This window comes from Saccostrea echinata, unplaced genomic scaffold (genome assembly GCF_033153115.1).
Source record: "Saccostrea echinata isolate AGI-Se365-2 ecotype Australia unplaced genomic scaffold, CSIRO_AGI_Sech_v1 ptg000045l, whole genome shotgun sequence".
In the NCBI taxonomy this organism is placed as follows: Eukaryota; Metazoa; Mollusca; class Bivalvia; order Ostreida; family Ostreidae; genus Saccostrea; species Saccostrea echinata.
The window spans coordinates 1648540-1664581 of NW_026889794.1; the positions used below are offsets into that span (position 1 = coordinate 1648540).

The following is a 16042-nucleotide window of genomic DNA, read 5'->3' on the forward strand; positions in this document are numbered from 1 at the left end:
AGTGCAAAGTAACCATCAATGATGGCTACGTTGTGTTGGTGTAATGGTTTCCATAGTATATTTTCACACATGCGATCTGGGTATAATTCCGAATGTGCCCGAATTACATTCTCATCTTTATAAATGATGTTTGGCGTTTTTTCCCTATGTGAAATCTCAGCTATTTTCATTTTTGTAAAAATAAAAAAAAAATCTTAAAATCATGACGTTTTTGAAAAACCCATTTTACATTTCGGTGTCTTTATTACAAGCACGTGTATATGTAATTTTACATGCAAATAATTACATCTTCCATGCAAAGAATATGAAATAATGGCATCCGACACACTGCATGCCATTGAAACTACCTGACCTTCTGTGACCTTGTATGGGTTTGTAAAATTTGTACTCACCTCAGGTTTATCTGCATAAAAGATATTTGCATTTCGATATATATTTTCTACAAAATTGGATTGAAAACAAAAGGAATAAAACGTTCATTTGCTAAATAAGCATTTTATTGTGACAGTTACAATATCCCCTTTATCATTTTGTTTGTGTGTCTTTGTTTGTGTGTTTTGAGTCAGGTATCAAAACCTCATTTATGCCTTCATATATTTCCACATCAGTTTAATGTTTTCTCCACTTAATATTGCAGACTATATCATAAATCAAAGTACGAAAGTACTGGGAAGCGCTAAGCATATTGCAATTTGAAATTCATCAGAATTATTTTGAATTTAAATTGCCTGTTGTCTTGACAGTGCGGCTGCGCTAGGGCGAGCACAGTTGTTTGATACATAATCAAACATGTCAGTCATGAAAATTTCCCCTTGGGATATGAAATTCAACATTGTCTTATGCCTTCTTATTTTATCTTAGATCAATCAATTTCACGTACATGAAATTTCAAGAAAATATTTCTACGTTTCTTTAAAAAAAAAATACATACAAATTAAATGGCAGATATTTACTCCAAACAGCAATGTATTTCTCAAACCTAATAAAAAAGAAAAAAAAACATGGAAACATATTTTCTTTCTCCATCTCTCTATAGGAGTCTATAAGAGGTAGTTCTGCGTATAAAACGCAATTTATTGGAGGGGGATGGTCGACAAGTTTTCCAAATTTAGACTATAAATGTACATACTGGAACATTACTGGTACTGTACATTTGCTGGAAAATGTGTATTTCTAAATAATTTTGAACAATTGAAAATGTCGCTGAAATTCCTCTCATTTATGTGCAACACCGACAGCTAAAATGTTCTGGTGAGAGTTTTAATAATGAATTCATTCCGTGTTTAAGGGTGTTTTAAATTGAAGATTGGCTGTTAGGGACAGTGCTTTAATTTTAGAAACTGCACTCGGAAAAATAAAGATGATATTTGTTTATTGCGTCGATAAATATTTCCTTATTGATAACATAATTATTTATTAATTAAATAATTTCTTGATAAAATAAGTTTTTAATTATATTTTCCTGTGAAATGCTATAGCAACATATAAGTCATGAAATTATACAGAAAATTTGAGAAAATATTAACTTCAAATCTGTGTCCAAGCACCTTTAAAGTTATGAATAAAACATCTCAAAAATATCGAATACTAGTATTCTCACTAAATTGTTTTTAGTATATCTCTTTTTTCATATTCATAAGCGATTTATAAATTTATAATTTTATAGAAAAGATTTTACAAGAAATACATTAATGGTATGTGTAAGATATTTACACAATCGCTACGAGCGTCCAGTATTTATTAATGATTAATAAAACTTAAACTATATATTACATTTTGTTTTGAATATGCTACGGCTGTGTATTATACATTTTAACACTTCACATTCATTGCGATGTGCAGCATATCGGCATCATGTTTGTAACAGCGTCATGTGATAAAACTCTATGTTAATGAAATGAGCACCCGTAGAGTTAACGTCCTTTTGTCAGAGATAATTGGTAAATATACATTTTGAGTATAAAGACATTAATTTGTCTTCTTCGTTTGACGATAAAACATTCGGTGCTATCATTTTATCTCTGATTTTCATATACATGATTTATTAGATATTTGCAACAAAAATTTGTCTTTTCTGTTGATCTCACAATATGTGTATCTGATTTGTAAACATTTACTTTTTTAAAATTAAATTTTATACTTTTCTTCTTCGGATTAAAAATACGTCATTAAACACCCAAATGTATTTTGGACTATTGTTGAAATACTTTAAAATGCTTTAGTATATTTTACGGACGTTTGATGCTTTACACCATTCTTTAGTTGTTTATTTATTATTTTAACTACCAAGCAAAACGTGTTTGGAGGAAAAATATCCACAGCACTGTTGTGTTAGTTGAAAAGGAAAACTGAAAATAATTGCCCGTAATTTTTCTGCTATTTCCATGATAAATAATTCAACAGCCCAAGAAAGAAAATACAGTATATTAATCTCAAGTATTAATAAATCTTCATGGAGGTATACAACATTGTTTTATTCTGTTTTTATGTAGTCCTCATTAAGTTGATTAGCAGTCAAATCGGCAACACGCGCACGTCTTTACATAAGCTATTTCTTCCTAGTTTCCTAATACAAGTATTACACTGTTTGCTGAACATTTCACCGGCGCTATTCCTGTCCATTGCTAAGAAGGTTAAATTGAGGTTTTTTGTATTTTTCGCCATATCTTGCGCACTGCACACACAATTTTAAAGCACAATATTCCGAGAAATTAGTTTTCCTATTTGAGTGCATTCGTTGAAAACACAGCCACCACGTGCCCTACATGTACGTACAGCCGCAAACTGCCTTTCCTTGCGAATTATTTGCATCATATTTTTTACCCATATTACAAATATAGAGTACAACACAAGTATAGACAGTCCATGAATGCATTCCAGTCTGTTACTAATTGATACTGAGATGCGAAATTCAACTTCATTGATAGTTCTTTGCATGGTGCAAGGGAGATAATAGGAAGACTTTTTTTAATGACATTGCCTGAAATAAGGGTCTAGAAGAAGAAATGATAGTTTATATGGATATAAGTTATATAGAACGCACATATGTAAGTACATTGTAAATCAATTTTATGCGATATTTTTTACTAAATAACTCAATTCCATTTTTAGTTTTAAATACATGTACTTATTAAAATCCAATCTGAGTTTTAAAAATATGTATTCATTCAATAACTACATTACATGTACATGACATATAATAATTAATTTTTAATTAGCCGACACGAACCGCCCTTATCTACTAACAATGGATTTTCATACAATGTTCATGCATATCTTTACCTTCCTAATTGGCTCCTATTATTAGAACTGCAAGTAACTCAGTATTACACTAAAATAGCCGAAAGAGAGTCGGGGGTTTCCAGTTGCATATTTTTAGAAAACCCAGTGAAGTTATCTAACTTGCTTAGTGGCACTGGATCGCGAACGGAAGTAGATTTACGATGACAGTAAGCTCTTTGCGCTTAAGTGTAGAGTAAAAAAAATTAACACAAAATTGAAAGCCCAAATGAAAGAAGAAAAAGAATTTTGTTAACATACGTGCATGTGTACTGTGAATACACAGGATAAAAGGTTGTGGATCAAATTTAAGCTATCATCTAACTGCATCAGCATCTCCTAGCATTTATAATTTCTTCACAAGTTGTATGTATAAGCATGGAAAAGGGATCTATGCCCTTATTTATGACTAATTTTAATGACTGCGAACTTATATTTTTCCTGCTGATCTTTAAAACAGGATTTCTGACTTCCTTAGTCTCCAAATATTTAGCTTCAATGGCAATTTGAGTTTTATCTGAAAAATATGAAAAAAATTTCAAAAATCATCGAGAATGAAAATTATCTTTAGGAAAATTTTGTAGCATATGTTAAAAAGCATTTTCTGTTTCACAAATGAATGCAATCATTGATCGCTTTGTCTAATATAATAAATTGATAAGTAAAAATTAAAATGTTGCAGTTTTGTTTAATATAATCATGTGAAGATAGCAAATATGAAATTTCTAATTATAAATTTCAACATTTCTATCTGGTGGGGATATCCTTGTAGACTTAATAATTATTTAATTAGACAAAAATAACATTCACTCTATGCATGCTGGTACTTAATAATTCTCTTCCATTTCCTAAGGAACCGTTAGTTAAAATACTTACAACGTACATCAACCTGTACTGTAGCTGGTAGAGATGTCCCTATAATGTTTGTGGCTGTACATTTATATGTGCCTGACTGTCCCCTCTGTAGTTTTGAAATTGTATAAGTAGATCTATTTTAAAGGATGTTATATGGGTTGTCGATTTTTACCCAGCTCCAAACGATATCTGGAGTAGCGGTAACAATGCTACATGACATTAGAGCTGTTTGACCCTCTTCAACCTGATACGGACTTGATCTCATCGTGTGCACTTCTGGCTTTTCTATGAAAAGGAATACTTTAGTAATTTATTGAGTATTTTTCATATATTGATATTTACAACAATTAGGAACATGTAGTTGTTTAAGTATTGTAAATTACATATGATAATTTAATTAGGCACCGTGTAGAAAAACATATAATCACTTCAAGTATACAAAAATCCAGCTTTAAATTAAATCTAAACTTCTTTAAGATGAAATAAATTTTCTTTCAATATTACAATCTAATAGACACAACATGTAATTTTTTATATCAAATTAGAGGGGGGAATTGTTGTTAAACTTACTTCCAATATTATTCGTTTTTGAATAGTGCTAAATGGCTGGCTTCCACTGAAGTAATGGAACATCTCCATAACCGTTAACGTGTTATTTTCATCTACTGTCATATTTTATGAAGGAATGATGAGATTATACTCTGTCTGTGATGTGCAGCTATAGTTGTATCTAGGATAAATACTGAATCCTCCACAATAGCTGACAATTCCAACAGAACCTACACTGGTTTAATTTCTGTAAAATCTAACAACTGCATGAGTCACTTGTGGAGGATTGTCCATTTGACACGTCCACGTAAATTGTTTTCAAAGTACTGCTAAATCTGATGTTCATGTGAGATTGTAGAGTGCTACATTGAAGAATATTTAAAATGTTAGACTTATAGATATGAAAATTGTTATTAATAAAAATAAGTTAGCTTTCACAAAACCTTAGTATCCGTTCACACTACAGCAGAGCATTTGATATTTTTCATAAACTATATAAAAAGTTTATTGAGATTATTGACATTTATTAAGCGAAAACACATGACAAAATGGTTTTATGGTGTATATGGGATGGCTATATTTAATTAATTGTCTACTTGGCACGCTTTGTTCATACGTATGAATGACAGTGTTCCTGTAGACGTGGTTGAGATACTAGGATTGTTATTGATGATTAAACGTAAATGTACAGTTTGGCCGTATACAGCAGGGACATTGTAATTCACAGATACACTTCCTGTGTAGAAACTACCACCACTGCTACAGGATCCACCAGTTGTGGCTGTAACTGGGTCCCCTGATAACTGGATAGATGAGATTCTTCCTTCTGTACTCTTAAAAAGATTCGTGTTAAGAGATAAAGCTAGTACGATTGATGCTTATCATTACAATTCATAGTGTAGATCAATGAATTATTTTTAACTAGTTATTCATTTAATTCGTTTGATGTTTACAAGTTGTATTTTGGAAGTTAAGCTTTATAAGTTCAAAATAATAAAGATCTTTATAGCTCACAATTATTAGAATTTACAATCAAAGTACTGACACAGTACTGAAAGACGGGGTCAAATAATAAACTTCATTATTTTACAAATTTCATTACTGCATGTTGAAATTTTTCTTAGGCCTTTGATACCAACTAATTTTTTTCTACATGATTTAATATTTGCATAAAATAATAAAATTAAATTTAAAAACACACTGTAAAAAATTTCGTTTCACTGTAATAGATTAATCAGTTATCGCTAGTCAAGAAACCTTTTTGAATTGTCCAAATTTCACCAGGTCCGAAATAATGACATTTCCGGAAGTAAATAATCGAAGACGCCTACGCAGTCTTGTAATACAGCCCAGTAGTCCGTATACTAGAGTCGTTCAGTATTATGATTTTCAATTTAAAATTTTTAAAACGTTTCTTTGAGTAAGAAAATCTTTATATCACTCTCTTTTGTTTGATCCAGGTGTTTGTATTTTAATCAAAAGGATTTCTGCACTCTCTCATTTTACGTAGATTTAATTTATGTGTTCTCCGCACGGCTTCCATGTTGAGGCCTCAGCTGACAGTAAACTAATAGACAGGGTCACGTGACCCCGTCTAAAAAGTATTGTTCGAATTCTGAATTAATAATAGTTACTTCTATTCATATGTCGACTCAGTATTTCCTAGTAAACTCGAAATAAAAGATATCACAAAGTCTGACACATCTGTTTCATATTTAGATATTTTACTGGAAAATGCCGTTAATGGTAACATAACAACAAAATTTGATATTAAACTTGATGACTTCGACTTTTTCACCTTCCCTAACTTATGTAACAATATACCCTTTTCTATCGTCAACTTCCCTTACTTACGTAGCAATATACCCTTATCACCTGCTTATTGGGTTATGTCTCCCAGTTGATTTGATACGCAAAAGCATGCTATACGTATAAACAATTTTTAAAACGAAGCAAGCTATTGATGAAGCTACAAGTTGATGAAACAAAGATATCAGCAGTCTCGTTTAAAGTCCTTATTTCGCAAGTTCTTTGGTCGATACAATGGCCTTGTTAGCAAATACAGTCTATCATTTAGTCAAATTCTGAATGAAGGTTTTCATATCAATTGTGAGGCCATTATTTATACATCTATATATATGTCAACGAATTTTTCCGTTTCCCCGATCATGACAAAAGTGTGACCAGTGTACAGGGATTGCATAATCCTCCATGGCACCTGATCCAGCCTGTGACGTATAGAAGTCCATCTTTGCACTGCTCCCGATTTGTACTTGTTTAATGGACTTTTGAGCTTGATTACTGTTCGTTATCTGCATATTTTATTCTCCTAATTGTTTAAAATTGGGAGTTCGATCCTCGTCTAGGTCGGATCCATGACTTTAAAATAGGACATACCTGTTCCATGACACAGTACCTGGTACATCTTACAACAAGGAATCATCCTTTTACTAGTGCAGGTCAGTTGCATTCTTTTAAAGTTTGCTGTTCACGCAAAGCAGTTGATTTTTTTATATGAAGAAATAAGGCATTGTATTCCAGCTACTTAAAATGTATTTTGCCTTTATTTTATTACGCACTTTTTATTAAAGAAACCCAGTGACGAAAAAGCGGGAAATTGACAAAGTAGAATTTTTTGTGTGCCCCATGCAAAGGATAACTGTATTTTATGGCATGCAGAATTTGAGACAATTCACCTTTCAAAAAGAGTATTTCTTCTATTTTCCAGAATGACGAATATCTAAACTGCTTCAATGCATCACTGTAATAAACAAGCAAATTCAAAGAATTGTGGTCCCTCTCTTTCGGTGTCTTTGTGGATGGGATACCATTATTTATGGTATATTGTGTCAAATATGAGCGCCCTATCATATGTCATTAAAAATTAATCACCAAAGTTAAAATTTTTGAAAATTAGGTCAAACATGAAGGACAATGGTCCAAAAATCATATCAGGCTCGAAAACATCTTGTCACAGGTAATGCACATGTCAAATATGAAAGCCCTACCTCATCTTAAACAAAAGTTATAAGGAAAGATACCATTTTTGAAAAGTAGGTCAAACTTCAAGGTCAAGATCACAGGGTCAAAAATCATAAAATCACAGGTAATAAACATGTATACTATGAAAGCCCTGTCTTTTCTCTTTCACAAATGTAATGTTAAAATTCTGAAAAGTAGCTCAAACTTTAAGGTCAAGGTCACGGGTAAAACTTATAGTATACTGTGGAATTTAAATTCGTGGGGGTCAATGTTTGTGGGCAAGCAAGATTTTATTGGTTCGTGGGGATGTAATTTCGTGGGCTGCTCGTTTATTTGGTAGATTCAATAAATCAATACGTTGACAAAATAATTGTTCGAGGGGATGTAAATTCGTGGGTAAGGGTGACCCACGAAATCCACGAACATTGATCTCCCACTAACAATGATGATTCCACAGTATTTGGAAAGGTCTTGTCACAGGTAATTTACATGTAAAATATGAAAGCCATATCTCTTCTCATTTCAAAGTTATTACTAAGGTTAAAGTTTTTTGTGACAGACGGACAGACTGACAGACGGATGAGATTTTTATTGTCCCCTCACTTTCGTGAAAGCGGGGGGCAATAAAAATTTGTATTTTCAAAGTGCAAATTTTCATGGGTAGATGTTTACACGATTTCTTGAATCTCTTTACGATGACAAAAACATACACTTTTTTACTGCCAAAATGCATGAACAGGGAAATGTTCTTTATTGGTAGTTGTCGACCGGTCACACCCGCCGTGTGTCATGATCGGGTAAATTGAAAAATCCGTAGAAATTTTTATGGCGGACCATAAAATGTTTGCGTATGAAATTCTTTCGGAAATAAATTTAAACTTTAAGGATGGCATGATGGGCTTCGTATGTCAGAACAATTTATGTCAGATATGTTTAAATCTTGAAAAGATGTCTTAATAACTTCAATATAAAATTCATGAACCACACTTATTTCCTTTTAATCATTACCATTAAGTCCCAGGGAAATGAGGGCAATGAATTGTAATACTGAGTTGTAGTTCCTCTTACAGACAGACCTCCTTCTTGCACTACAGTGTTTCCTGTTCCCGATGCTATTGTTGTTTTCCTGCAAAAAAAATAGGAATATTTACATCAAATTCTCTCAGATTTTTTAAATTTTGATGTTCGCATTACTTCGTGTAACTCTGTTACCTTGAACAAATGACATATTCCTTGTAAAGATGACAGTCACAAAACTCAACAATAATATAGCCGACACATTTTAATGACTTCCTTACTGTCTATATATTAATAGTATATAAGAAGCAGACGTTTGTAATATACGTAGGTTAAGTATAAATATAATTGTTAAAAGCTTATCGGGAAATAATTTGAATGATGTCTGAGAAAGTCTGTGTCGTCGTTCTCTATCTCACGAAAGGGTTTTACCAGCACTTCATTTCTATGTAGGAATAGCTTTGATCTGCATTTTCAGGGATATACCAACTGTTACTTTAGCGTTACTTATTCTAATTAAACGATCGTTGAAAAAATTGGTAACATTTTATTAATACCTTATTTACCAAATGATTGGTCTCTTATACAAAACAATTGCATGAAAAGAATACTTAAATTGATCAAAAACAGTATATACGAGTCAGTTTTAAGCTTATTTCAATCAAAGGGATACTTAGTCTTACTGTAATCCTTGCTATATAACCAGATAAAAATCATTGGTAAAAGACTTGTCTGACAATTTGTGCAGGGATTCCATGATTTATATTCTGTACTTTATATGATTGTAAAAACATCACATATGTTTAAAACTTCAGAAGACACAAAAGTGTCTTTTTATAAGATCAAAAAGCTTTATTTATGGTTTGCAGATCTACTAGAAGGGACTAACTCTCCCAAAACATACAAAATACTCTTAATCGGTTTTGCTGTCTATTCAAATTAGAAAAATTGGTTTATTCGAATGGCAGAGCAATCTTAAAAACGATCATGCTGTGTTAGGTGTTAAGCACTCTAAGTTTTAAATTGAAATATATAGGATAAATCTTCTTCGCAAGAACCACTGAGCCAAAAAAGCTTAAACTTGTGTGGAAGCATCCTGAGGTAGTGAAGATTCTTATGGTAACAGGTATTCTTTTAAGGCTGAAAAATAATAATATGCATTAGCTATATAAAGAAAATTAAACTGAAAATCTGTGAAGTGCAGTTAATGCTTATAATATTAAACATTGATCATATCATATCTTTATTGTATTTAAAGATTTTAAATAATGCAGACTTATATAAGTTGAAATTTTGCTAAAGCATATTAAACAATTCACTTTCTAAAGAATATTATTTTTCAAATGTGGAATTCTTTTCAATTTAAAATAGGAAATAGTGGCACACTTAAAGTTTCCAAATAATATGCATGCTAGAAACATTAGAAATATTTAGATAATTAGTGTTGTATAGCATTCTATCTCTATCTTGATCTTATTCATTGAGTACACATTAACATAATTTAATATGGAGCTATTATATTTTCATGATAAAGCCATCCAGAATGTAAAAGGTAAAGATAACGAACAGTGATCGATCTAAAAAATCTATAAACAATACAAATATATTGAGAGGGCATTAAACACGGACCACTAGAAATTCCAGAGGTGGGATCAGGTTCCTTAAACATTCAAATAATTTTAATATTTAATAGGTTGCTTAGGCTTATAAAAGCATTGTGTACAAATTGACTTCTTACATTTGTAACATGTTCACACAAACGTAAAACATTGTGTACGAGTTGACTTCAGTTTTATATACATGTTGACTCTTTGTGTACAACTCGGTTTGTGCACGACTCGGGTTGTGTACGAGTTGACTGTAAATTCTAAGATCATTTTTTGTGTGTTTAGGCGTAAACGCAGAGAATAAAGAGAACAAAAGTAGTATCAACTTTAATAATAATGTAGATTGGGGAAAGGTTTCTTAAGAAATTTTTGTAACTCCTTTATTTTCCGTTTTGTGATCTTTCATCTTTTAACTATTTCCATTGTTTTGAACTACGAAAGTACAATTACTAGAAAGCATTCATCTGGAGTTTTACATGCATGTAACTTTAATCTCTTTTTATGTTAACAGTGCTAAACGAATCACTTCATTACCTAATTCGTGTGTTACCACAAAATCAAATGTTTGTTTAACTTTTCCTTGTTAGAATATGGTTTCAGAAATAAATGTTAACTCATTATGGTTTTATTAAGTTTCCTTTAAATAGAAGAAGCAATATATGAGATCCTAAATATACAAAGATATAGGAAAAATATCCCCACATTTCATGTATGTGATACTTTAAAAAATTGACCATTCGCACGTCCTTTTTAAGAAATTAGACACATTTGAACCGGAAAACCCCAAGTAAACCTCAAGAATAGGTGTGTTACTTAAGGGAAATAATGTGAAGCATTACTTCATTCAGTTATCTAATTATAAATATTTGACCAAAAAATGAACCTTAAAGAGAAAAAAATGAAATAATTGGTTAATTTCTTTTTATCTTTTCATACATTATAGACATCAAATATAAATCAAATATATAAATATTTCGGAGTAAGGATCAACTCCTTACTCCGCGACTCTAGAGTGAACGCTCTAACCACTGCGCCACGCTGGCGACCACAGAAAATATGAGCAATTGCTTTGTTTGGTATTCTTTATCAAATTTTCTCCAGATTTGTTCATTTTAACATAAGTGGTTGATAGGCACTCGATTCCCTGCGCATAACGTTTTATTAATATCAGAAAATACATGTTTGTGACTTCTATCCATCGCAAAGACTGAATATCTGAACAGGTACAAGAGATCGGATTTCCTTCTAAGTAAATTGATATATTTCCAAGAGTTTCAATGATTCTTTGGTCATTTTTGAGAGCTTTGATATCAAATCGTATCGAAAATGCAGAGTTATTAAATTCTGCATATATTTGAAGGAATCAGGAATGTTAGAAAATTTGTTAATTTCTAGATTTATTTCTATCAAAGAATGATGTTGGTCTTTCAAAAGAGAGAAAGGTATATAATTCAATTTGTTTCTTGAAAAATCGATTGAAGAAAGATATTTTAGATTTCTAAAAAATATCTTTCGAATCTGATGTTTCTGTGAAATCTAGATTCATTCCAATCGCATATACGTCCTGAATACCTCGAGAATGCTGAAATAAATCTGAGTGTACTTTTTCAAAGTTATTACCAGATATGTTAAGAATTTTTAATAATGGTAAATCAAATTCGTCGACGTAAGCCAGTGGAAATTTTGTTTCTTGGATGTACAATTCTTGCAATCTTTCCCCAATAAGTTTGAAACCAGGTTTTTACATTATGTATGTAATTTTTCGAAACAACAAGTTCTTCCAGATTTTTTGACAGTGTTATATTTATAGAGAATATTGATCTATTATATTTATAGATATTCATCTGGTTTTCCGTTGCTTTTGGATTATTGCAGCACAAATTCATATTTTTCATGTTTGGCGCTGATAACAAAGTAAGAATGATTTATATGTCCACGACATGCAAATGATTTCCGCTAAAATCTATATTTTGTACACAATTTCATAAAGTTGTGTTGTCAATATAAATATTGATATAGTTAATTCCGTTTTGTCCCAGAGATAAGGCACGGACACATACATTGATAAGATATTCTGACAACCACTCATCTAAAACTATGATACCCGGAGGAATGACACATTTTCCACCAAAGCGAATTCTAACCTCTTCTGTTAGATATAGAAAGTAACAAAACAGATTTTCAGTGACTTCACAAAACACGTGATGTTTAAAATACATATTAAGGTGATGAATTTTGGAGCGCCGAAGTCCTAAAAAAGAAGTATTTGTTAAACTAAAATCATTTACAATTTGAAACTTTAATTCGGATAAGTTTGTTAAGTTTTAAAAAGGTGCTATAAATGAAAATCCGCTGAAAATATCGATATGAAGACTCGAGAATAACTGCATTGATCAATTCGAAGATACTTGAGGTTGTGTATATAGGAGAAAGCTTCAACTTCTATTCCGTTTTTATCAAGCTCACAACTTGAAAGATCTAGACTGCATAAACCGGAAAGTCTTCTGAAGGCTTTGTTTTCGATTCATCTGTGTAAGGCATTGTTGGACAAGGTACGCAATAACAGACAGGCTACTAACTGCAAATAAAGAATGGTTTATGTAGCATTTTGTTTTAAGTAGATAGCAGAAATTCAGATTGTGAAAAGAATACCTGTACAAAGTATTGATCAGTTCGAAGGTACTTGAGGTTGAGTATATCGGAGAAAGCTTTACATTCTATAAACTATGCATAAACTGCATAAAATCTCGCATTAAGCGGTTGAGGATAATATGAAAAACCATCTATCCTTCTGTACTCAGTAATTCAGAAGTGAAAAAAGAATATAATTAGATAGATTACACGATCAGTACGTACCGGTCCCTGCTGACAAAGCAGGTAACAACATTGTCTTTGTTTATAAGGCTCATTATATAAAATGTATTTTAGAGGAAGTTGGATTTAATTCTACAAGTGGTAATCCAGCTTCTGCTCATAGATCACTATGTAAGGAGGAAATTCTTCAAAATCATATGTCAGTTTTGAATATTTTTAATATTCCCAACAACCAAAATGAATTTGAAATACCATATCTACATGTATATTGGATTTCGAAACTTCATAAAAATCCTTACAAACAAAGATACATAGCGGGTTCCAGTAAATGTTCTACCAAGCCTCTTTCTTTACTCCTCACTAAGATATTAACAGTAGTGAAGGAAAACTTGAAGAGTACTGTGCAACAATATATTCGAGAAGTGATGTAAATCAGATGTGGATACTAAAAAATTCCAAGGTTCTTTTGGAACATTTGAAATCACAAAGATTTAGCAAAATCAACAACATAAAAACTTTCGACTTTTCAACTTTATATACAACTATTCCCCGCCATATATTAAAGTCCAGGCTTTTGACATCATTGACAGCTGCTTTTTCAATAAAAAATGGAACTCGTAAATTTACTTACCTTGGTCATTTGCAAAATTACTTTGTTAAAAACAACCTGATTGTACACACAAATACTCTGATGTTGATATTAAAAAGATGCTTGAGTTTCTGATTGACAATATCTACTAGTATGTGGTTTTTGGAGACCAGGTCTTCCAACAATTTATAGGAATTCCCATGGGTACCAATTGCGCCCCGTTATTAACAGACCTAGTTTTGTATTCATGTGAAGCAGAATTTGTTCAAAATCTTTTACGTGAAAAGAAAAAAAACACTTGCTGTGGCCTTCAACTCGACATTTTGATATATCGACGACGTAGTGACAATTAACAGTGGTTATTTCTATTCTTATGCCGATACGATTTATCCCGGTGAGCTTGAAATAAAAGATACCATAGAGTCTGACATATCTGTTTCATATTTGGATATTTTACTAGAAAAAGACGTTAATGGTTATCTAACAACAAACCTTTATGATAAACGTGATGACTTTAACTTTTCAATCATCAACTTCCCTTACTTATGCAGCAATGTACCCTTGTCACCTGCATACGGAGTTTCTATCTCTCAGTTAATTCGTTACTGAAGAGCATGTTCTACATATTAACAATTTCTAAAACGAGGTTAGTCATTGACAAACAAGTTGATGAAGCAAGAATATCAGCAGTCTCGTTTAAAGTCATCATTTCGTAAGTTCTATGGTCGATACAATGACCCTGTCAGCAAATACAACCTATCATTAAGTCAAATGCTGACTGACTTTTTTTCATACTGATTGTTAGGCCATTTTTTACACATTGAATTGTCGATGGATTTTTCCGTTTTTTACCGAACATGACAAGGAGCACATGGCGGGTTTGACCGGTCGGCAGGGGATGCTCACTCCTCCATGGCACCTTATCCCACCTCTGATGTTTTGAAGGTCCGTGTTTGCTCTGCTCCTATTTTGTAATGTTTAATGGATTTTTGAGCTCAAATACTGTTCGTTATCTCCACATATTTCATTGTTTGTTTCTTTAAATTCTGGAGCTCATGTTCTGTTTTCTAAATCTTGAAAGAAATTTTGAAGTAAAGACATCTTTATTTAACAAATAAGTTAAAAGTTTCACTGGGAATCATTTTCCTAACATTTTGCTTCATTCTAATACTTTTAAATTATTTTATTTTATTTTATTTATTTTTTTATTCCTTAATTTATTTATTAGATTACAGACAGACGGACTAATACGAGTGAAAATTAGTCATCACCGAACTGTTTACTTTTGTAATTTTTATCAGAAGATCAATTTTTGGATTAATCAAGTACACTTCAATAAAGACTATCGAATAAAAATGGTTAAATTGATTTTGAAGGCAGTAAGACAAACTACGGTCTAACTGAGCTTAAATATGATTTAAGTTTGGAAAAATTGTAAATTAAATATCTAGAACTGTGAATACGTGTTAGATAATCAGATGAAAATTAAAAAAAAAAAAACTCTTCTTAAATGCAATAATGAGCCTTACAAACAAAAACGATATTGTTACAAGCTTTGTTAGCTAGATCAAAAACATGTTTTCATTAAATAATTTTGTTTCTTTTTTTTAGTTTTACTTCCGGTCTACTGAAAACGGAAAGGATTTATAGTGAACTCTTTGCCGTTTGTTTTATATATATATATAAATTTTGAATATATAACAAAAACGTTTTACCAATTCTGACAGCGTGTCAAGATCATCCCAAGGTCTTGTGAAAGATCTGGGCTTCCTGAATTTAGGACCTTTTAAAACGATAGCTTTTGTGGCCTATTCACAGAATTATAATTGCGTAGTTGACACTGGTATGACTGATAAAAACCCCTTTATTGTTGTTAAACCTTTTATTGACATTATAGTCTTTAAGTAGGAGTTTGATGTAATTTCCTTCGTTTTTGGAGTGTGTAAATGAGTTTACACCATAATTAAAATTTCTTTGGCAAATTCAAAACGTTATATTTATTAAAATTAGTACCATAGTCCGGTCACATATCTCTGAACTCGCATCTATTAGAAACAAATAGAAATATCAATTTTGATGTCTCAAATGATAAAATTTTCTTAAGGATATCAGATCCTCAGTAAGGAAGGATAACTCTCTAATTTAGTATTTAATTCAAAAAGTCTCAAAATGAAGCTTGAAATTGAAATCTTTTCATGCATCTCAATGTGGTTCAGTGTTCTTTGAAGTATTAGAAACGGTCTTCTAAAAAGTTGATGTCTGTACCCCACAAAGGTGTACATATTTAAAGAAATCGATTTTTTTTTATCCAGCCGCATATACCAATGCTTATTTGCATGATGTGAATTTT

The 16042-nt window shown here is 31.6% G+C and overlaps 1 long non-coding RNA gene across 1 annotated transcript; it reads right to left on the reverse strand.

Moving 5' to 3' along the window:
* Positions 1–4965: 4965 nt before the first annotated feature.
* Positions 4966–5488, reverse strand: LOC133201743 (uncharacterized). Its single transcript, XR_009723140.1, has 2 exons — positions 5300–5488; positions 4966–5045 (listed from the first exon to the last, which is right to left on the reverse strand). It is a non-coding gene; the product is annotated as an uncharacterized LOC133201743 (long non-coding RNA).
* Positions 5489–16042: the final 10554 nt, after the last annotated feature.